We start from the raw sequence: 22,747 nt of genomic DNA, 5'->3' as shown, positions 1-22,747 counted from the left end.
CGGGGTCTGAGTGCGGACCTGCGCCGGCGGCAGCTGCGCCCAAAAGACCCGGGCCGACGAGGGTGTGTGTGTGGGGGGGGGCGGGTGGGTGAGCCTCGCGCTCCCCTGGGTTTGATTGAAAACCACAACATGTTAAAGTTTCCCTTTGTTATGTGTTGGGGGCTGGGAAATATGCCATTCAAACCGTGCACTTGTACGGTCTTGTGCCACTCCGTCGCCTCTGTCCACAGGGTACAGAGAATTTTGCTCTAAAGTGTGTTTTCCTTCCTGATAATTGCTTCCAGCTTTGGCTGTACTGGGGCAGGGCAGCGCTGTTTGAAGAACCGAGCCCGGCGTAGGGACTGCTTTAATTTCGTTGTGTAGCGAGTGAGAGACAGCAGCGTTTGGATTTGGTTGAGTTATTTTCTGCGTAATTAATCGAAGCAGGCTTGGAGTAATACACTAGCCATTTATAAATTAAAGAAATGAAAAGCCTCTCGTCTAGTGGGATCACAGCTTTATGTTCATGGGGCTTATGATGTGTATATGTCCCACCGGTGTGTGTTCCCGTAGGTGCTTTCACCTGTGCATGTATATGATTATAGTGTGTGTGTGTATTGTAACCGGAGGATTGCCGTACTAACGGTGTCTTGATAATCCTAAGGGTATTTAAACCATCTAGTTAAGTTTCTAATGTTAAATTACACACGGAGGAAAATATGACTAAGTGTGTACGCTTGGCTGTGCCCTTAAGGCGAGCATGGTAAGTTTAATATCTGAACTCGCTGCAGGACTTGGCACGCAGTGGCCAGGAAGCGTTTTGAATGGACAGGTAGTGAAGGAGCGCCTGAGATTAGAAGCCAAGGATCCTGTGTACATCATGACATAGGTGGTTTTCATATATTGTTCCGTAAGAAAGAACTTTTGGACATTAGCTAAACCTCAGTGGAGATTTTGAATGCTGGTTGACAATTCCTAGGCTCCTAAATTTGAAACAAACAGACAAACAAAACAAACCAATTGCCTTTCATTTGAATCTGAATACAAGACAGTTCGTATCTATGTTTTCAGAATAATAAAGGTAGAAGGGCTCTTAAAGTGTGTAGTCTGCTATAGCCACCATAATGTTATATTAGCTTTAATTTTGCAGTATGTTCTTGCTGACTTCATAAACCACAAAATTGAATCCTTTCTGTTCAACCGAAAGTGAAATTACAGCTTTGACTTATCTTCCTGGGATAGGTGGAATTTGTCTTATGACTGAAGTATAATGTTAATACATGGTTTCAGTTTTTTTGTGTTTGTTTTTTTTTAAATTCCGGAAATTCTCAAGCTACAAAATCAATGTCTGTGCATCCCTGGTTTGTTCCCTGGTTTCATCACCAAAAACAAAAGAACAAACAAAAGTCAGTGTCCATGCAAATAAATTTCCTTTGTGGTATGTAGTGTTAGAAGAATAAATATTCTAAATGACTAGCAGTGACCCAGTATAAGAGAAATGTTACTAGCACATGGTATAAGACTTGTTTATACAAAGTTTAACGCTGTGTCTTTTTAGATAGTATTTTATTAATGTGAATAATTTTTCGTTATAAATGTATTTAACTCTCAATCTCATGTTCAGTGTAGACATCATTAGTTTCTACTAGCATTATGCTAAGAAGAAGCTTAATTATACTACTATAAAAAATTTAAAAGAGCAATACTAAACTTTGCCTAGGAATACAAACTTGGGTGATAAATCTATATGTATTTTTTAAAACCTGCAAGGAAGTGATTTCTACAGAAGTAAAGGTATGGGAGGAGGGAGGAAGTTGTCATTGGAGACCCAGCTTCTTAACTGGTGGCAAAGTTCTTTTAACCTGGTGGTGTTTGCAAGGGTGTTGGCCTTAGTATAAATCATTAAGCCATACATTTGTTCTGTGTGCTTTTCTGTATCTGTGTTGTAGTTTACATAAAACTTTTTTCTTTTTTAAAGAAGCCTGTGTGTAACCTATTTTATATAAGGTATTTAAATAAATGACTTAACATTTGGTGACTGACTTTAGAATACTCTTAAATTGTCCTTTGCAAACAGGTTTAGACTTATTAAATAATAATTATTATATCCAGCTAGTGCATGCAACTTCTTTGACATATAAATAACATGTTAATATTTTGAGAGAAGACACCAGGTTTTTACTAACTTTAAATCCTCTTTAGCTTTTATATGTGACAATTAGTAGGTATCAAAATATGTTTATTAACCCTTTGCACTCCGAACCATTCTGGACATTGGCTACCAGCTACTCGACGCTACTTTGCGGCGGAAACGTGCATTTACAGACCCTCGTATTATTTAGTATAATTTTGGAACCAAGTAACGTATTATAATGATATTGGACTTATATGAATTGGGTGACATCGAGGAATGTATATTTGCAAAAAAAATAATATTTTATTGTTTATAATTTTGTACAGTATGATAAGTTTTGTAACACTCTCCAATATGCATTGCAGGCTGATTAGTGCATGTTTGACAGTAATAAGTGGTTTGACGCCTGCCACCAGGTGTTTTCCTGTTAGAACACACAATGCAGTCCCATTTTCTTTGTCCCACATCGGGAATATGTAGTTTATTGTTTAATCCGACACAAAACCCGCTGACATTTCTTGTATATATCTTAGTAATTTTACGATATTTTGATTTAATTTCTTGTGCCATTTCAAGATAAAACTTCAGGGAAACATGCATGTCTCAAAAAGTTGCGTTGAAATAACTCAATTCCCCGTAATCACTAATGAACTGCAATGTCCCCTGAGAGGGGACATCCGAGTGATATGCTAGAATTCCGATGTCCCCTGAGAGGGGACAGCGGAGTGCAAAGGGTTAAACTAATGGATACTGTTGGGTCATTAAGTATTAAATACACTTTATTTTACAAAAAATTATATAATGTAACAGTTAAAACTCAGAATTAACTATGGCATCAAGGTAAAGTCTTGACTTTTATCCATATTCAGTTTTCTGGAATAGTAATACTTCAGATCAGTTTTGATATTCTTAGTTTTGATACTCTTAAGGATGTCATGAAATTCTGAGCATAAAATATGTTTTTCCTTAAGTTAAATGAAGATGTGTCTTATAACACCTAAAGGAGTATGTTTTGTTTCAAAAGAAAGCAAAGTACTATATGGCATTGGAGTTTCAAAAATGCTGAGAATCATTGCATTATGCTACTTTTCTTGTTTTATGTAAGGCTTGCTGTTTTAGTTGTTGATAGCTTTTAGTTGTTGGCATTTTGTAATGTAGAGTGAAGGAAGGGATCACATCTGTGCCAAATTCTTATATCACAGGAACTTTCAGTCATGTTATGAAGGTGATGTTTGTGGTGCTGGCTTTGTTACATGAATATTTACAGGAAGTTTTAGTTAAGATCTTCCATTGTTAACCCTACATGGCTTAGGTCATCTTCAGTTCACATTTAAATAGATCTATAATACAAATACAAGTTCCTCTAGCAAGGTATAACTGCCTTTCTTTAAAGGAAATAATCTGTTCCTATTAAAGTATTTTGTTATCTTATTGGTAGTGTGTACGGCAGTTTGTGTGTGTCTATGGTGGGGTATGTATTACCGCTTTTCTTCCTCTCAGCTGCTTCAGCGCCACAATTAGCCTGAGTATTGCTCAGCTGCAGCTGCTGGGTGATTATGAACCATCCAGCTCCTGTCTAAACTCAGAGGCAGATTTAGCAAAAGGAGGTATAGTAACAGCAGAGGGTGAGAGAGAAGAGCCAATGCTGCTGCCAATGTAATTTTAACATGTCTGTATTCCAAGGAATCATTGGCTGCAGTAGCACTACTACTGTTTTGGAACTAGCCAACTTGATGGCAACATATCCTGGTCTGGGTTGGGTTTACCTGGTGTTACTTTTAAGATCTTGAAGCTCACTCCAGGAAAGAGAGTAATTTCAGAGTACAGGATGATGTACCAGTGAGGTACGGTAGGACTGAGTTTAAGCCTCTATGCCTGGGATAGCATTGCCCTTCAGTTTCCCTTATTTGAGTGTATATATGAGGCATATATCATGTACTTACTCCATGCTGCTTTAAGCTGACTCTCTCAGAAATGCTGCAACTGTTACTGTTGTTTGGGGGTGGCAGGAGAGTTTATAAAGCAGGTTCTTTGGATTCCCACTTTTTCCCCGGAAGTAGAAGTCCTTAAAGAGATCTAGAACTGCATATCCCCTGCAGTCTGAATTTTGCAAGTGGGAACCCTAGATTCTATTTCCTGTTATTCTTCTTTTACTTATGGGATATGAGAAGATGGACATCAATAAATGCAGGCAAAATATCATCTAAATATGGCAAGCCACAGACTGGAATGTGCCATAGGCAACGTTTGCTGCTTCTGAAATGTTGCTAAGTTTATAAACATGCCAAGAAAGAGCTGTAGTATCTTGTCTTCTCTTTTACCACTACTGTTGGAAAATCTACAAAGACAATTCCTTATATTAATCCTGGCTTTGAAACTTGGTGGTTCAGGGTTTTGGCTAATTTTGGATGGGGGATAGAGAGTATTGGGAGAAAACAGCACTCAAACTTGTATAACCAAAAGGAAGGAAGAGATATAGAAGAATACACAGTTGAACCTTAACAGGTATGCATTGTCATTATGGCACATACTTAGCAAGACATTGGTGTATTGACCCCCTTCTTTGTGCTCCCACAAAACTCTGATGTAAAAGCGCGTTTCTCCTTGCATTATCATTTTTTTTCTATGACTGATATATTTTATCTAGAGCTCACTGTGGCAAGGAATTCTTTTTTAAAAAAAATATATTTTATTGACTTTTTACAGAGAGGAAGGGAGAGGAATTGAGAGTTAGAAACATTGATGAGAGAGAAACATCGATCAGCTGCCTCCTGCACACCCCCCACTAGGGATGTGCCCGCAACCAAGGTACATGCCCTTGACCGGAACCAAACCTGGGACCATTCAGTCCGCAGGCCGACGCTCTATCCACTGAGCCAAACCATTCAGGGCAATTCTTTTATATGAGTCTTTGAGAAGAGTTCCTAGCAGAATAAATACTTAATTTTTAAATTGTATACAGGGATCTGGTTCTGCTATATGACTTCTTCCACACACAACACCTCTATAAAATTTTCTAAAACTAGGTTTGTGCTTTTTTATAAGCTAATGTTAAAACAAATTCTTTTGATAATATGTTTTTTTACCCTCAAAGTTTTGTTCTAGAAAGATTTTATAGAACTGTTTAAACACTTGCAAATGTGAATTTAAGGGTCATTTTAATAAGATTTATATATTTATTAAATATATTTTTATTGATTTCAGAGAGGAAGGGAGAGAGAGGGAATCATTGATTTGTTAGTCTACTTATTTATGCATTCATTGGTTGATTCTTGTATGTGTGTGTCTATGGCAGGGTATTATTCTGACCAGGGATTGGGACAATGCTCTAACCAACCAAGCTACCTGGCCAGGACTAGTTGGTGACTTTTGCTGCATAAGTTAATACTTATAATTGTTCCATGGGAAATTCATAGATTTTTAAATTTTATTCTGATGCAGTTTGCATTTTATGGATAAGGATACTTTAAAAGTAGTAGGCTTTTGAAAAGGAGCAGAGAAGGCAACTGTAGTGTAATAAGAAAATGACTAAAAGGTAGAAGACCATCTGTATTTTAATTCCACTTCTGACAATGAAGAGCTGTGTGGCCTTCAGTATATTCCATAGGTTTCAGTTTTACCATTTGAAACAGGAGGTAGTTAGGTCAGATGGTTTCTAGTATCTTTTCAACCTTGATTTGTGTGGTTCTGCTACAGTTGAAGTTTTTGTATTGATAAAAATTTTAAGGAAATGTTTTAGAATCTAGAATTTAAAATAAAATTAGATAACAGGTAAGTAAAGATTATAGTGAAAACCTAACAGATTTTGTTCCCAGTTTGTCAGGCATTTACTTGAAAATCAAAATCTTTTCCCAGAAGAAGTCTTTTCTGTAAGGTTAGCCTTTTAGGTTAGATTTCCAGGCAGCTCATTAGAGTTTACCTATAAAAACCTAATGGTCTGGCTCAGTGGTTGAGCGTTGTCGACCCATGAACCAGATCACAGTTCAATTCCTGGTCAGGGCACATGCTGGGCTTGTGGGCTCAATCCCCAGTAGGGGGCGTGCAGGAGGCAGCTGATCAATGGCTCTCTCTCATCATTGATGTTTCTCTCTCTCTCTCTCTCAAATCAATAAAAACATTTAAAAAAAACTAACAAGTATAACAGTTTCAGTGGTAAATGTGTTCAAACTGATTTTCAGGTTTCATTTTTTTTTTTTAACCTGCTGAGCTCTTGAACAGATGAAATATTTGGCCTACTAAATAGATGCTATGACTATACAGTGGGTGAATCCATAGCCTATCCAATCACCATACCTTCTCACCTTCCTAGCTCCTTACTCTAGAAATCACTCTGTTATGAGTTCCTTCCACTTTGGGATACTAGGACTCTCCCAATGAGGCCTTACTGTTAAGCCGAAGTACAGAGCTTCCCTAGTTTATCCTACCTGCTTCCTACTCTAACCCTATAGGACAATGTGAAGAATGGGAAAGCTTCAAAAGATTAGGAATGAGAAACAAAAATGAGCAAAGTAGAGAAGGGCTTGGGAAAAAGAGGGAAGGACTTAATGTGGAGTTTGTAATTTTCCCTTTTGTGTCCTTTCTATTTTTCACCCAAGTCACTTCTCTTAGGCATTGGTTAAGGAAAAAAGCCTATTCTGTGACAGGTGTTATGGTACGCATTCATGTACATTATCATAAAGTTAAATCTTTGAAATGCCTTTCCAAAATACACAGAAAAATTGTGGATGAGTTAGGTATTTAATTATACATGAAGAGACAGGATCAGAAAGTATATGTAATTTGCCACTGTCATATGACTAAATAATTGGGTAGAACTGAATTTGAATCTAAGGCTAATTGACAATAAGCCTGTTCCCTATAAGACAACTTCCTTAGGAATAAGGAGCAATGATGGAAAGGGGCATTTCTTATCTTTTTCCTTCTCCCTTAAACTGTACATTTGTATTGGAGCTGAGAATTGTCAACCACTTACACTTCTTTTAGTGGAAGTAGCTTTCTGATGCATATTTCTTAATGCAGGTATTATATGAACTGAAAAGGATGGATTATTATACTAACTAAACTCTAGCAAATGCTTTCCTTTTGTAGGTTTGGGTCTATAATGGAAAATTGATAGACTAATTCCAAAGCATTATTTGTCTTTTTATAAAATAAGTTAATTCTAGATTGACAGAGACAGTGTTCAGATGTTTTATCAGTTTTCTTTCTTTTCTTTTTTTTTTTTTTTTTTGGTCCACATTTAATTCATCAAAAACAAACAAAGGAGCATGCAAACGATGGATTATTACACTAAACTGTAGCAAATGCTGTCCTTTTGTAAGTTTGGGTTTGTAAGATGTATACGTATACACTCTGTTTGTATATAGTCAGCTCCCCAACCCCCATGCTCAAATCTGGCTCAAACTTTGTACAATATTGTTTTCATTTCTACTAATTACATCATTTATTCCTAGATGAGTTAGTAAAAATAAATGGAAGGTCTGCATTGGCTAATGGTCCTCCATCACATTTCAGACCCATGCGGCAGGAAGAGAGCACACTTTCTAATTTGCCCTGTCAGTAGGATGGAATTTCTTACACCTTGGTACAGACTCACCAGCCTTCACTTCCTTCTGGAGGAAACAGTAGGATTCTTCTATAATGGCGTGTTCCTATAAATCTTATTGTTACATGAAATTTGTACTCTCTGGATGAAGAGCCTCATCTAAAGCTTCAAATGGAAATTTGTTTGCTGTTATTGTCACTGTGTCACATTCTATTGACAGTGATTTCCTTCACCATCTTAGAAGCTTTTCTTTTTGGCTTCCTTTTTTTTTTTCCAGTTATATCTAAGAATGTACCCTTTGTCTTCTCTAATAAGCTGGAGCATTGTTTTCTAGTGGGCATACTAGCTTATTTTGTAGCATTATTATCCCACATAGAATATCTACAGTACAACTCCTGCACACATCACTCTTAACAGTTCTGCCATTGACTGTGTTTATTGAGTCTACAAAAGGGTTGGCAAATACCTTTAAAACTGTGGTGCCAAGTCTAAATGATGGGACCACATCTACTACTTGAATGTAAGTTCCTTGAGGACAGGGATCTTTGTTTTGGTTATGAAAGTTATTCCAGGTATCTAGAATAACACATAGTAGGCACTTTTTAAATATTTTAAAATATAGGCGGGTGCAACAGTCTGTTGGCAGTGTTTGCCTACCATGGGCACGAAAGAAAGGAATTCACTAAAAATTCACACTATTGTCACTTTAATTTTTTATTCCAAAATAACCAAAACAGGCAAATTCATATTTTAAGGGGATTCACATTATAAATGGAATGAAATCGTTCAGAACATAGATCATGTAGAACATACTTGATTTTATGATATAGATATAGTCCTGGGAATGCAACTATACGAAAATTTGATATGTACCAAAACCTATTTTTTCATAGATTTATATTTATTTGAGTGCCTATGATGGGTGGGGAACATCTGACCCTTGCGTTGTATAAGGCCCATGAAATCATTTGGTTTGGCCCTGCCACAAGGCATTAGGGGTGAGTTAATTAAATGTTTCATCAAATACAGCAGGCTATTTTTTATTTTCATTTTTATTTATTGTTAATCTTCACCCAAGGATCTTTTTCCATTGGTTTTTAGAGAGTGAAAGGGAGTGGGAGAGACAGAGAGATAGAAACCTTGATATGAGAGACGCATTGGTTGGTTGCCTTCCACATACCTGAACAGGGCCGGGATTGAGCCTGCAACCAAATTATGTGCCCTTGACCGCAATCAAACCCGGAACCCTTCAGTTCATGGGCCAACGCTCTATCCACGGAGTCAAACTAGGGCAGCAGGCTAATTTTTAAGTTGATAATTTTGTATGACCTGAGAATGATGTTATAAATATTCATGTGACCCTTGGCAGATAAAAGGTTCCTCTACCCCTGGTCTATAAGGTTCCCACCTATTTCTGTAGGAAATATAGCAGTTAATAAGTAATAAATAATGCATAAAACTAATAGCATCAATTGTTGCCACTCTAAATTGATAAGATGATTTCAGAATTGATAAGATGATGTCAGAAATGGTTAACATGCATTTGCCTTTATTATATAGCTGCTGTTTTCTTGTTACTCATCTTATATGGACATTTTAAGGCTAGAGCAGATGTTGAAATCAAGCATTATCAAGTATTTACAGCTTAAGAAGTTATAGATAACTAGGAAATTAATCTGATGTTAATTTACTATGGATAAAATTTATTTTACCTACTCTTTTTTAAATTTTTAAAAATTGATTTTAGAGAGCAGAAGGGAGGGAGAGAGAAACATTGATGTGAGAAACAAACATCAGTTGGTTGCCTCCCACATGTGCCCGGACCAGATTGACTCATAACCTGGGTATGTGCCCTGACCGGGAATTGAACCCCCCACCTTCTGGTGTACGGGACTACTCCAACCAACTGAGCCATACCAGCCAGGTCTACTTAGTCTTTTTTTAAATGAAGATATTTATTGAGATTATTTTCCTGATTTTGGAAGAACTACATATTCATTTTAGGAAACTTGGAATACATAGGAAAGTTTTGTAGAAGAAAATAAAATCACCCACAATACCACCAATTCTGATAACGATTGTCAGTATTAACATGTATAAATTAGTCATTATATTTTTTCTGATCTTTTCCCTTTTTTCCTTCCAAGTATTGAGGCGTCAACCTTCCTTCCAGATGGTTGGAGGGGTTGTAACATGGGGAGAGAGAGAGAGAGTGTGTGTGTTTGTGTGTGTGTGTGTGTTTTCTACTGAATTTATTGGGGTGATATTGGTTAATAAAAGTATATAGTTTTCAAGGGTACAATTCTGCAATACATCATCTATATATTGTATTAAAGAAGCCATATTCATATGTTAATTTGACTAATATTTATCTTTTGGGTCAAATCCTAAACATTGATGGATAAAAGGATTCATAATTCAATTCTTGAATTCAACCTTTAAAAAATTGTATCTACTCAAGTCAAGGCACCATGTTAATTAAGCTTTTTAGAAGATAAAAAGGAAACTGTCCTATTCTGCTTATCAATTAAGTATACTACTTCCTTAGATAACCTGAAGAAATACTGTATTGGAGGTTTAAAGTTCAGTGGCAAATCAAGAGAAGAGAGAAATGCACATTTAGGAAAAGCTTGGTGGGGGTGGGATTTGAGTAGGGTTTGAAGAATAAATAAAATGGGCATTCCAGAGTAGCTGATAATGTGAATAAAGACAAAGAAAAGATGGAGAAGGCAAGATGTTTTCTGGTGTAGTTAATAGGTGTGCATTGAGCATAGGACTTCATTGTGGCTGCTCATCACCTGGGATGTCTGTTAAAATATACCCTCTTAAGTTCTACCTCCAGAAATTCTAATTCAGTGTACTTGGACTGAAAGCCAGGTATTTTCATTTTTTAATAAATATCTCAGGCTATTGTAGAGACATATTTCTATAACTTGAAGGTTTAAAGATGTTCAGTTTGACACAGTGGTAAACCCACTGGAGCTCTGAAGTTTTAACTGCCTCACCCCTTGGACAAGTTAACCTTCTGTGTATCAGGTCTTGCTTCTGTAGATGAGGGAAAAGTAATTGCTTTTCAGAGTATTTTGAGAATTTAATGAAATTATCCATTTAAAAAATATTTTTATTGATTTCAGAGAGGAAGGGAGAGGGAGAGAGATAGAAACATCAATGAGAGAGAATCATTGATCGGCTGCCTCCTGCATGCCCCACACTGGGGATCGAGCCCACAACCCAGGCATGTGCCCTTGACCAGAATTGAACCTGGGACCCTTCAGTCCACAGGCCGATGCTCTATCCACTGAACCAAACCAGCCAGGGCGAAATTATCCATTTTAAGTGCTAAACAGTGGCTATCCCATTTAACTGTTCAATGTTAGCTATTTTTGTAGTTATTGTCATCTAATTAGAAGAAATGTATTTTACTAGATTATAATTAAGTTAATTAATTATTTTACCCTACATGCTTATTCAGACTAATTCTTGGTGTATTACCTTGTATTTAGTTACTTTTTTTTTGTTAATCCTCACCTGAGGATATTTCTCCTTTGATTGTTTTAAAATTCTTTATTATTGAAAGTTTTACATATATCTCCCCGCCCCCCAGCACATGCCCCCCAACCCCCTATTGTCTGTGTCCATTGGTCATGCTCATATGCATAGATACAAGTCCTTTGGTTGATCTCTTACCCTCCCCCCCACCCCCACACACATACACCCTCCCCTGCCTTCCTTCTGATGTTTGACAGACTGTTAGATGCTTCTTTGTCTCTGGATCTATTTTTGTTCATCAGTTTATGTTGTTCATTATATTCCACAAATGAGTGAGGTCATGTGATATTTATCTTTCTCCCACTGGGAGGGATGGAGAGAGAGAGAGAGAGAGAGAGAGAGAGAGGTGTGAGAGAGACACATTGATTGGTTGCCTCCCCACACATGCACCAACCAGGGCCAGGAATCAAACCTGCTACCTAAATGTGTGCCCTTGACCGGGAATCAAACTCTTGACCCTTTGGTGCGAGGGGTGATGCTCCAGCCATTGAACAACAGAGTTTTAGTTCTTTTACTCATTTATTCATTAAAAGTTTTGAAATGTAGTGAATGTGCATAATATTAGGTACATGAAACATGAATGTCATAACTACTTGTCCTCTAATTGCTCACTTGATTTTTGTTTTAGTAATTGGTAACTAAATATATGGTTAGCAAATTCAGTAGTTTCTATTTGGGACAAAACAATATATAATAATTCATTTGAATTAATTTTAATTCACATAAAATGCAAAAATGGTATAGAAATTGTCAGGGGCTTTATTAATTTATTAAAGGTATAATTTTAAAATAGAACAAAATGCTATACTTTTGGAAACATTTAAAAAGTACATTTTAGACTTTTCTTTAAACATTTATTATTAGAGGGAAATCTGACAGTGTAAATCACAATGTTCAAAAAGTAAACTTTGACTTCACTTATAGAAATCTTTTATATAAAAGTATTCATATATGGTCAATTCTCATTGTTTGCCATAGTTATGTTAGCAAATCACTGTGAACACTAAATTAGTGAATACTGAACCATTACTCCTAGAGAAAATACAAGGTCAGGTTCCTGCAAGCCTCTGTTCATAACATTTTCATCAGTTGACCAATACATAATCTTGTTTTATTTGTGCTTCTATTTAAAGACATCTGATTTAATACATATTGTTGATTCATTAACAGTGAACTTACAAGGGCACTATAACTCATGTCTGAATGAAGCTTATCTATAATAATAAAAGGGTAATATGCTAATTAGACCGGACGTCATTCTGGACGTCCTTCCTGATGAAGCCGGGGCTGGAGGGAAGCCAGCCCGGGTCCTGGGTGCCTTCCAGCAGCTGGAGGAAGGAAGCAGCCTGGGTCCCGGGTGCCTGCCAGCAGCTGGAGGAGGGAAACCCAGATCCCGGAGGGAAGTCAGTGCCGGCAGCTGGGGGAAGGAAGGCCTACTCTTGCATGAATTTTTGTGCATCAGGCCTCTAGTATAACATATATTCTCTGTAAGGCACACCACAGCATTCTTGATTTAGGAACACTAAAAACAGCATTTCAGCACTAACACTTGGGGACCATTTTAAACAGTGACATCACCAACAAAAAGCGCAAAAATGCAAAAGAAAAAAGAGTGGTACTAGATAGTGTGGGAAGGACGCTTGTTTAGAGTATAAGAGCCTTGTTTGACCTGAGCTGGGGATGTGTGGATCTAGCAACTCAAATTTTTCATAGCTTTGTGCAAATGACCATAAAAGCGCCATGACCATTGATTTGTGGGTGGTGGGGGTGGGTGTCTTACAAGTAAATTTTAGTAAGCAGGGGCTAATTTGCAAATATGAAATCATGATAATGAAGATTTATTAATGTTATTCTTATATAATGAATGATGCAGAATGTCTTCTGGGCTAACTTAAAAAGAACATCTAATCTAATAAAAGAGAAACATGGAAATAGACTATACCTCCACTACACCCACAAACCAATCAGGAGCGAATATGCAAATTAACCCAACTAAGATGGCAGCGGCCACGGAGCTGGAGCGAGCAGGAGGCTTGGGTTGCCCCTGGCGATGGAGGAAGCCAAGTTTCCCGCCTGCCCTGCTGGCCCTGAGCTCCGCTCAAGGTTACAAAGTTTCAATTATAGAAGATAAATAAATCCCAGATACCTGCTTCCAGCCTGCTGCCCTGGCCAGCCTGAAAACGGCCATCAGCCCCTCACCCAGGCTTGCCAGGCACCCCAGTGGGAACCCCCACCCTGATCCAGGACACCCTTCAGGGCAAACCAGCCTGCCCCCACCCGTGTACCAGGTCTCTATCCTATATAATAAAGGGGCAATATGCAAATTGACCCTACCAGCAGAACCACTGGGAATGACTGGTCACTATGACACACACTGACCACCAGGGGGCAGATGCTCAATGCAGGAGCTGCCCCCTGGTGATCAGTGCGCTCCCACAGGGGGAGCTCTGCTCAGCCACAAGCCAGGCTGATAGCTGCCAGCACAGCGGTGGTGGGGGGAGCCTCTCCTGTCTCCTCAGCAGCACTAAGGATATCTGACTGCAGCTTAGGCTTGGTCCCCCCTGGCAAGTGGACATCCCCCGAGGGCTCCCGGGCTGTCAGAGGGATGTCTGGCTGCCAGCTTAGGCCCGATCCCCCCGGGGCGTGGGCCTAAGCCAGCAGGTGGTCATTCCCCGAGGGGTCCCAGACTGCAAGAGGGCACAGGCCAGGCTGAGGGATTCCCCCCCCTCCCGAGTGCACAAATTTTTGTGCACCGGGCCTCTAGTCCTATATAATAAAAGGCTAATATGCACATCGACCAAACGGCTGAATGACTGGTTGCTGTGATGTGCACTGACCCCCAGGGGGCAGAAGCTCAACTCAGGAGCTGCCCCCTGGTGGTCAGTGCACTCTCACAGGGGTAGCACCACCCAGCCAGAAGCCCTGAGCCGGGCTCATGCTGGCGAGTGCAGTGGTGGTGGCGGGAGCCTCTCCCACCTGTGCGGCAGCACTAAGGATGTCCAACTGATGGCTTAGGTCCGCTCCCCATGGGGGAAGAGGCTAAGCCGTCAGTCGGATATCCCCCAAGGACTCCTGGACTGTGAGAGGGTGCAGGCTGGACTGAGGGATTCCCCCCTAACCGCCCCCCCCCCCCGCAAGAATTTCGTCCACCTGGCCTCTAGTCTATATATAAAAAAAAAATATATATATATATATATATATATATATATATATGGCTGTGACCAGCCAACCAGCCCATACATATGACGTGCACTGACCACCAGGGGGTAGACGCTCAACATAGAAGCTGCCAAGCTGTGGTGACTTGACAGCAGCGGTTCTCGGGCGATGCACCCTGGAACCAGAGAGGAGGGAGCCTGATTCCCTTCAATGTGCACAAATCTGTGCACTGGGCCACTAGTAGTACATATGAAGATCTCAAAGAAATTTAGTATGCAAGGAGCAGAGTATACAAGAAGATGAATGGAAAGAGAGGAGCCAAGAGAGGAAAATAAAGTAAATCATGCAGGGCCTTCTGTTTCATATTAAAGAGTTTAGACTTTATATTGGAAGCTAGAGGGGACTGGGACATTGAAGGCTCCTAATCAGATTTTCTTTTTAAAAACACAAACACTCTTCACACCACAGCCTTTAGAAAAGACTGGAGAAATTGTAACCCTAGAGACATAGAGATTAGGTAAAAAAGCCTTTTCAGTAATCCAGACAAAAATGATTAGTAGTCAAGGGAAGTAGTGATTAGTTGAGAGAAGTAGAAGAATTTTGGAATTACAGGATAATATAATCTGGTCTTGGTGACTGACTAGATATATGGGACATGGGAGAGGGTATGAGTTCAGAATGACTCTCAGGTTTCAGACTAAGGCAGCAAGGTGGATGGGAACACTGTCCTTACCATTCATTGAGACATGGGTGACAGAGAAGGAAGAGTGGATTTTAATGGGAAAGATACCATGACCCCTTTTGGACATGGTAAATTTGAGGTTCCTTGAAGATGTTCCAGTGGTTAACAATGGATAGCTGTACTAGCTAAAAGAGCCTCTTCTAGTGAGTGGATATTTTGACAAAACAAGATTCATCTTCAATCTTTATGTTTCTAGAAGAGAATATCTGTAGATATGTAATACGATATTTTAAAAGGCCTGAGAGACTTCTCATCAAATTGAAAAGTAAAATCATGCTCTCTTCCAACAAATTGCTAGAAAGTATTGCTTGTCTTTGCCATTCTATTGTGTAATTACCGTTATTCTGTAGCCTTTTATTTTTAGAAGAAAAACAGGCTTATTTAAAGGCAAAGTTGGTATCTCATATATCTTTTTACATAGTAGATATCCAGGGAGTTATATTAGCATTGATTTTAAATGAAACAAAAACTAAGAAAGTTAAATAATAAACATTCAAGTACCTACTGTATACCAAAACCAAAGCCTTTAAAAATTATTGACAGGACAGAATTTTTTTAATGGAAATTAAAAATTAAAATAAAGATCTCTTTTAACATATTTGGCAATTACATTTTTGAAGCAAATATTTTAAGACTTTGTATTAAACTTTAACAAAACCACAATAAACTATTTACTTCATGTAGTAGTATAACATCTTACTTGAGAAAGGATATTAGATAGCAAAATAAGCTTAAAAGGACAGTGTTTTAAAAGAAAATGTTTATAACTTCTGTACATCTAAAATTTTTTCAAAATTAAATTTTTTATAACTGCAAAAAAGTGGTTTTAAACATACATAATATAGATGTTACAATTAAGTTCTTGGGTATCAATCAAAACTTTAAAATTTTTTTTCTTATTACTGTTTAGAAATATTAGCTTAAGAATGAGAGATGAGGATACAGCTTCTGCTAATTCCTGAGAAAAGGCTGATTTAACAGTATACAATACCTGTATCAAAAGACATCAAAAATCAGAAAGGTTCATAGTCTCTGAAAGCTGTAATAGATTAAACTGATTTACTTCATGCCTTGCTTCCCTAATTTACTTCTTTTTTTAAATCTTTTCTCTTTTTTAATTGTTTTATTGCTTAAAGTATTACAAAGAGTATTATATATGTCTCCTTTTTTTATCTCCAGCCATGCTCCTCATCATGTGACTTATTTTGGTTTTTAAAACACACCTGATTGTTCCTTGCTTGTTGCTATTGCCAAAAGCTCCTTCTCCCCAAATATTCTGCATTTAGTTTCCTGTTTAGAGTTGTGTATTTGATTTATATAACTGTTAAATTAAGTTTTAAATCTATTGACTAAAACATACATTGAAACTCAAGATAATGAGTAAAAGTATGATGGAAATAAAGTAAACACCACAGGAATTTGGGAAAAATCAAAGAGTGTTGGGTCAATTTTATAAATTGATATTTTAACAAATGTGTCTATCTTATTTCTTCTGCTCTTTAGTCTTAAAGAGATTTTATGAAAACAGAAGGGATATATTCATTATTATAGAAATAGTTGCATGGTATGTTTTTAAGGTTTAAAACTCTACCTAAAGAAGAACCCATACAATGTCAGAGGAGTATGTAATTGACATAAGGACTTGAAAGTAATACAGTAAATTGTTTACTGTAATTTGCAGGTCAAGTCTTGATAAAGGAAAGTAGGTAAAGTATGAAAATCTGAGAGGATAAAAAATTTTAAGATAGGTATAAAATCAATTTTGTCAAGAGTTGACTGTAGAGGAAAGTATGCTTAATAAATATTTTGTGAGTGCCTGTCTACAAACAAACTGGTTTTAATAATTGTCTATAGTGGCTAAAGGTAATCAACTTTTACCTGGGATCTTCATAATTGATCTGTTCTATGTTGAATTTCATAATTTCTTTAAAATCTTGGGCTTTATGTAATTTGTGATTTTTTTAACTATGAATTTTAAGTTTTCTTTAGAATTTTTCACATATTTATATTAGGTCCTTCATATGACTGATTTCATTGAAGAAACTATGAGGAACCACCAGGAATTTAGAATGAGTTGGCTTACTTTTTCTTTGGGGTCAATTGTTTGTATATATAAAAATACTACAAAAAAAAAAAGAAAGGAAAAAGATGGTAGCAAATTACTAAATTACTATCAGTGAGCCCTGCAAGCTCAGTTTTCCATTGCTCACATTTGCTGTTCTTTCTATCCTTGGAAAATTAAGTTCTTTGTTTGCTTTTACTAGACAAAGTGCACGCCCTTTAGTAGTCTGCTGTTTCCTCCTCTCTGCTCTGTTTTCTATTTCATAGTTCTGCCTGTCCTTTGTGCTTTATGCTAAAAGGATGGGATTTAAAAATGAAAGAGAAAAATCATTGGCTGTGTTTATCGCCTATAGAGTACCGTGACCTATGGAGAGTGATCATTTTCTATCTTAAGAAATTAAGTCTATAAATTTATTTCTCTAGAATTTCCTAAAGATTTAAATTGGAGCCATCTGGGCAAAATGCCAAACTAGCCTTTTCTTCCCTGCTGGATACAGCGTATAAAGTCACAATTATTTAGCTTGCTAGAGTTAGTTTATAGAAATAAAGTACATTTAAATGTTTTTTTAAGAGTTCAGAAGTATATTAAATCATCTGAGAATTTTAAATCACTGTTTATACCGATAAGGCAACATGGTCAGGGTGGAGAGGGACAGGATGATGCTTTCAGTTAGATTTGTGTTGTAGGTGGAGCAGTGAAGTCCATTGCCAATAATGTTATCATGTGGTAACGTTTTCTGAAGGGCTAATATTTAATAACTTATTAAAGAACAGAAAATGTTATATGCAGGGCTTCCCTAAAGGATTTCTGGGAATAATGCAGCATAGAACTCAGAAAACCCAGCTCCCTAGTTGTGTTTACTTTTTAGCCTCATCTCCTTGAGCAAGTGACTGAACCCTCCCCAGGCTTTAGGTTCTTTATTAAATATAATATGTAGAGAATACCTCTATTCTTTTCCTTCTGACAAATATTATGGGGTCAAATTAAATATTAAAGTACTTTGGAAACAAAGCACTGTCAAAGTGTAAAATATTTTTAAAACAAAATACCTTTAACACCCAGTACAGTGTAAAATGTTATCAGCTAATGATTGAGGCAGATGCATTTAAAAAAGTATTTCAAATTTGTGTCAGCGCTACTAAATACACTGTTACAAAGTATCCTATACTGATAACAGTATAGGAAATTCTAATAATGTCACGTGATAGAAAGTTGAAAAACTTTTATTTGACTTACAGAATTGATAACTTAGGAAATAGAAAATCTGCAAGTATTTCTAGAACTCTTGCTATATACTTGTCTCTTTGGGGAAAAATAAATATTAGGCAGGTTATTGGAAAGAATTAGATTAGGTTACAATCCAGTGATTTAGTCTTTCAGCAAAAATTAAATAGCCCAGCTAGTATGGCTCAGTAGTTGAGCATTGACCTATGATCCAAGGGATCATGGTTGGATTCCTGATCAGAGCATAGGTCTGGATTGCTGGCTCAATCCCCAATTAGGGTGTGCAGGAGGCAGCCAATCAGTGATTCTTTCTCACCATTGATGTTTCTCTCTTTCTTCCTCTCCTTCTCTGAAATCAATTAAAAAAAAAAAGAAAGAAAAAGAAGCTGGAGGACAGGTTAAGAGAAGTAATGAAAAACTGATAGGGTGAAGAAAAAAACTGACTTTTGAAGGAAAAGAAGTTAGGAGGAATGTCTTGCAGAGAGAAAGGCCTAAACAAGGGTCTTGAATGGATAAAAAAGTGAAAAAGAGGGGTTATGGAAGCTAGGAATAGAAATGTGGGTTGAGTGGATAATTATAGTAACCTCTGTTATAAATTGATGTATTTCCGTTGGCCTGTTATCAAATTAAAAATACTGGTTTTCATATTTTTTCCTCCGTACAGCTGCTATTCTTTCAAAGGCTAACTTTATGTAATTGTTAACAATGTTCTATTAATATTTAGACTTTGGACATAGGTAATCTTGAAAGTACTTTGTATGGATTTTTAAAATATTTTTACATTTAACATATTTTGCAGATATATAGTGATTGTTGGTTAAAATTCATCCTTCAACTTTGAGTATTGAGTCAGAAGTTGTCAATCTGGTACCTTTAAAAGTTTGCATTGCCCTAACCGGTTTGGCTCAGTGGATAGAGCGTCAGCCTGCGGACTCAAGGGTCCCAGGTTCGATTCCGGTCAAGGGCATGTACCTTGGTTGCGGGCACATCCCCAGTGGGGAGTGTGCAGGAGGCAGCTGATCGATGTTTCTCTCTCATCGATGTTTCTGACTCTCTATCCCTCTTCCTTCCTCTCTGTAAAAAATCAATAAACTATATTAAAAAAAAAAGTTTGCATTTATTAGAAGACTTAGAAGGTTGGACATATCTTGAGATGCTAATTGGCCGTTTGTATTTCATTTGTGAATTGCCTTTTGATAAGCTTTCCTATTTTTCTGAGGGGTTATCCTTATTTTTTCATGTGTAAGAGTTGTCTATGTTAAGAAGGTCAACCAGTTTTCATATATACACATTCATGTGTGTGTTGAGAAAGCAAGTATGAGCAATGAGAAAGTACAAAGATAATTATTTCTCATATCTTTAGCTTCACTTAAGAGTGTACCACCTCTGCTTCCCACATGAAAGTTAAATAATCATGTCTATTCATATTTAACATTTATAGCTACACTAAAGGCCCAATGCATGAAATTTGTGCAAGGGACTCCTAGGCTGCTGCCCCAGCCCTCGCAGTGGCAGCCCCAGAAGGACGTCCGGAAGGATGTCTGGTCTAATTCGCATATTATGCTTTTATTATTATAGATTTTTAATTAATGTTGTATAGCCTAGGTGAGTGGTCAGCAAACTGCAGCCCCTTGAGTGTGGCTCTTCCACAAAATACCATGTGCGGGCGTGCATGTACAGTGTGATTGAAACTTCGTGGCTACACTCAAGGGGCCAAAGAGCCGCATGTGGCTCTTGAGCCGCAGTTTGCCAACCACTGGCCTAGGTTGTTTTTCAGAATTTAGGAGGCACACATCTTATCACTCACTTCCCCTTTGAATGCCATATAAGAAGGGAAAATCTGTAAAATAAGAATGACTTTTAAAAGTAAATGAATTAGAGAGAACCAAGATGGTGGCAGAGGTAAACACCTGTATTTGCTGCCTCTCACAACCACATCAAAATTACAACTAAAAGACAGAACAACTATCATCAAGAACCGCAGGAAAGCTGGCTAAGTGGAAGTACTACAAAGAGAGGTGAAGAAAGCACATTGAGACTGGTAGGAGATACGGAGGTGCGGAATGGGCTGGCACCAGGGTGTGCTGCTTTTTTTAATCGGGAGGGAGATACAAGCTCCCGCTTGCTCTGAACTCCAGTTCCGGGCGAGACTCTGGGGGACCCAGACACATACGGGAAGAAACTGGACTGTCTGGCATCGGGGCAGGAGCACGAGGGCGGCTTTCCAGACGGAGGTGCTCGCAGCGGTCATTGTTCCTGCGCTGGGACCTCTCTGGTGCAGGGCTGACTGGCAGCCATTGCTGTTTGCTCCGCCCTGGGGATTCCCTGAGACCCCACCCAAGCTATGCTCAGCGGCTATTGCATATGAATAGCCTGTGCTTTCTCAGCCTAAAACCTGTCATAAACAGGAAGCAGCTGGGTCAGGGGGCCCCAAAGCTATCAAAAGAAGGCCCAAGAACCAGCACCTTGCTTCACAGCTGGGCCTCTCTGGGCACTTCCAAACCCAATACAAAGAGGAGGAATCTGCAGACCTCTCTGTAGCTCTTGCTTGGTGGCCCCAGGCAGTGGCTGACTTTGCACTTCCTTGGAGATCCAAGAGCCAGTGTATCCAGTGGTCAGTGTGAGACCATACCAGATTACAACTCTTCACATCCATAAGTGACACACTCAAGGGGCAGACTCAGTGAGCACCAAAGCCCCACTGAAGCATGTCCTGCACCATAAGGGTATATCTCCTGCACAGCAGCTCTTCCATTGTAGACATAGCTGGTGTTCTCACAGCCAATTGGCCTGGAGGTCAATTCCTCCCAGTGACACCAACAACAATCAAGGCTTTACTACAGGACTGTGCACACAGCCCACAAAGGGTTGCACCAAGAGTGTCCACCTCAGGTGATTGGGGAGGCTGAGCCACTGGGCCCTAAGGACACCTACCACACAAGGCCACTCTGTCAACTCAAGGAGACTTAGCAGCTACCCAATACATATAAAACAAACACAGGGAAGCAGCCAAAATGCGGAGACAAAGAAACATGTCACAAATGAAAAAAATGGAAGAAAGCAAAATGCTGGATATAGAGTTCAAAACCACAGTTATAAGGTTACTTAAGAATCTTCTAGAACAGGGGTGGGCAGACTTTTTGACTCGAAGGCCACAATGGGTTCTTAAACTGGACCGGAGGGCCGGAACAAAAGCATGGATGGAGTGTTTGTGTGAACTAATATAAATTCAAAGTAAACATCATTACATAAAAGGGTACGGTCTTTTTTTTTTTTTTTTTAGTTTTATTCATTTCAAACGGGCCGGATCCGGCCCGCGGGCCGTAGTTTGCCCACGGCTGTTCTAGAAACCTGTGAGGAATTTAGTGAGACCTTCAAGGATCTTAGTGAGAATGCCAAAAAAATGGAAAAGGACCAGTCAGAAATTAAGCATATACTGACCGAAATAAAGAATAATATACAGAGATTCAACAGTAGACTAGAGCCGTGGTCTGCAAACCGTGGTTCGCGAGCCACATGCGGCTCTTCGGCCCCTTGAGTGTGGCTCTTCCACAAAATACCACGTGCGGGCGTGCACGTACAGTGCGATTGAAACTTCGTGGCCCATGCGCAGAAGTCGGTATTTTGTGGAAGAGCCTGTATTTTGTGGAAGAGCCACACTCAAGGGGCCAAAGAGCCGCATGTGGCTCGCGAGCCGCAGTTTGCCGACCACTGGACTAGAGGATCCCAAGAATCAAGTCAAAGATTTGAAATACGAGGAAGCAAAAAACACCCAACCAGAAAAGCAAAAAGCAAAAAGAATCCAAAAATATGAAGATAGTGTAAGGAGCCTCTGGGACAACTTCAAGCGTACCAACATCCAAATTATGGGGGTGCCAGAAGAAGAGAGAGGGCAAAATATTGAAAACGTATTTGAAGAAATAATGACAGAAAACTTCCCCTACCTGGTGAAAGAAATAGACTTACAAGTCCAGGAAGCGCAGAGAACCCCAAACAAGAGGAATACAAAGAGGACCACACCAAGACACATCATTAAAATGCCAAGGGCAAAAGACAAAGAGAGAATCTTAAAAGCAGCAAGAGAACAACAGTCAGTTATCTACAAGGAAGTACCCATGTGACTGTCAGCTGATTTCTCAACAGAAACTATGCAGGCCAGAAGGGAGTGGCAAGAAGTATTCAAAGTGATGAATAGCAAGAACCTACAACCAAGATTACTCTATCCAGCAAAGCTATCATTCAGAATTGAAGGTCAGATAAAGAGCTTCACTGATAAGAAAAAGCTAAAGGAGTTCATCACCACCAAACCAGTATTATATGAAATGCTGAAGGGTATTCTTTAAGAAGAGGAAG

General features: G+C 38.6%; 1 protein-coding gene across 2 annotated transcripts in view; it reads left to right on the top strand.

Moving 5' to 3' along the window:
• Nucleotides 1-22,747, top strand: part of YES1 (YES proto-oncogene 1, Src family tyrosine kinase) — a 50,175-nt gene that overhangs the window by 1,122 nt on the left and 26,306 nt on the right. The gene's annotated exons all lie outside the window — the stretch shown is intronic.

The sequence above is a fragment of the Myotis lucifugus genome, unplaced genomic scaffold (genome assembly GCF_000147115.1).
Source record: "Myotis lucifugus unplaced genomic scaffold, Myoluc2.0 scaffold_401, whole genome shotgun sequence".
Lineage (NCBI taxonomy): Eukaryota > Metazoa > Chordata > Mammalia > Chiroptera > Vespertilionidae > Myotis > Myotis lucifugus.
This window is presented reverse-complemented; position numbering and strand designations above follow the sequence as displayed.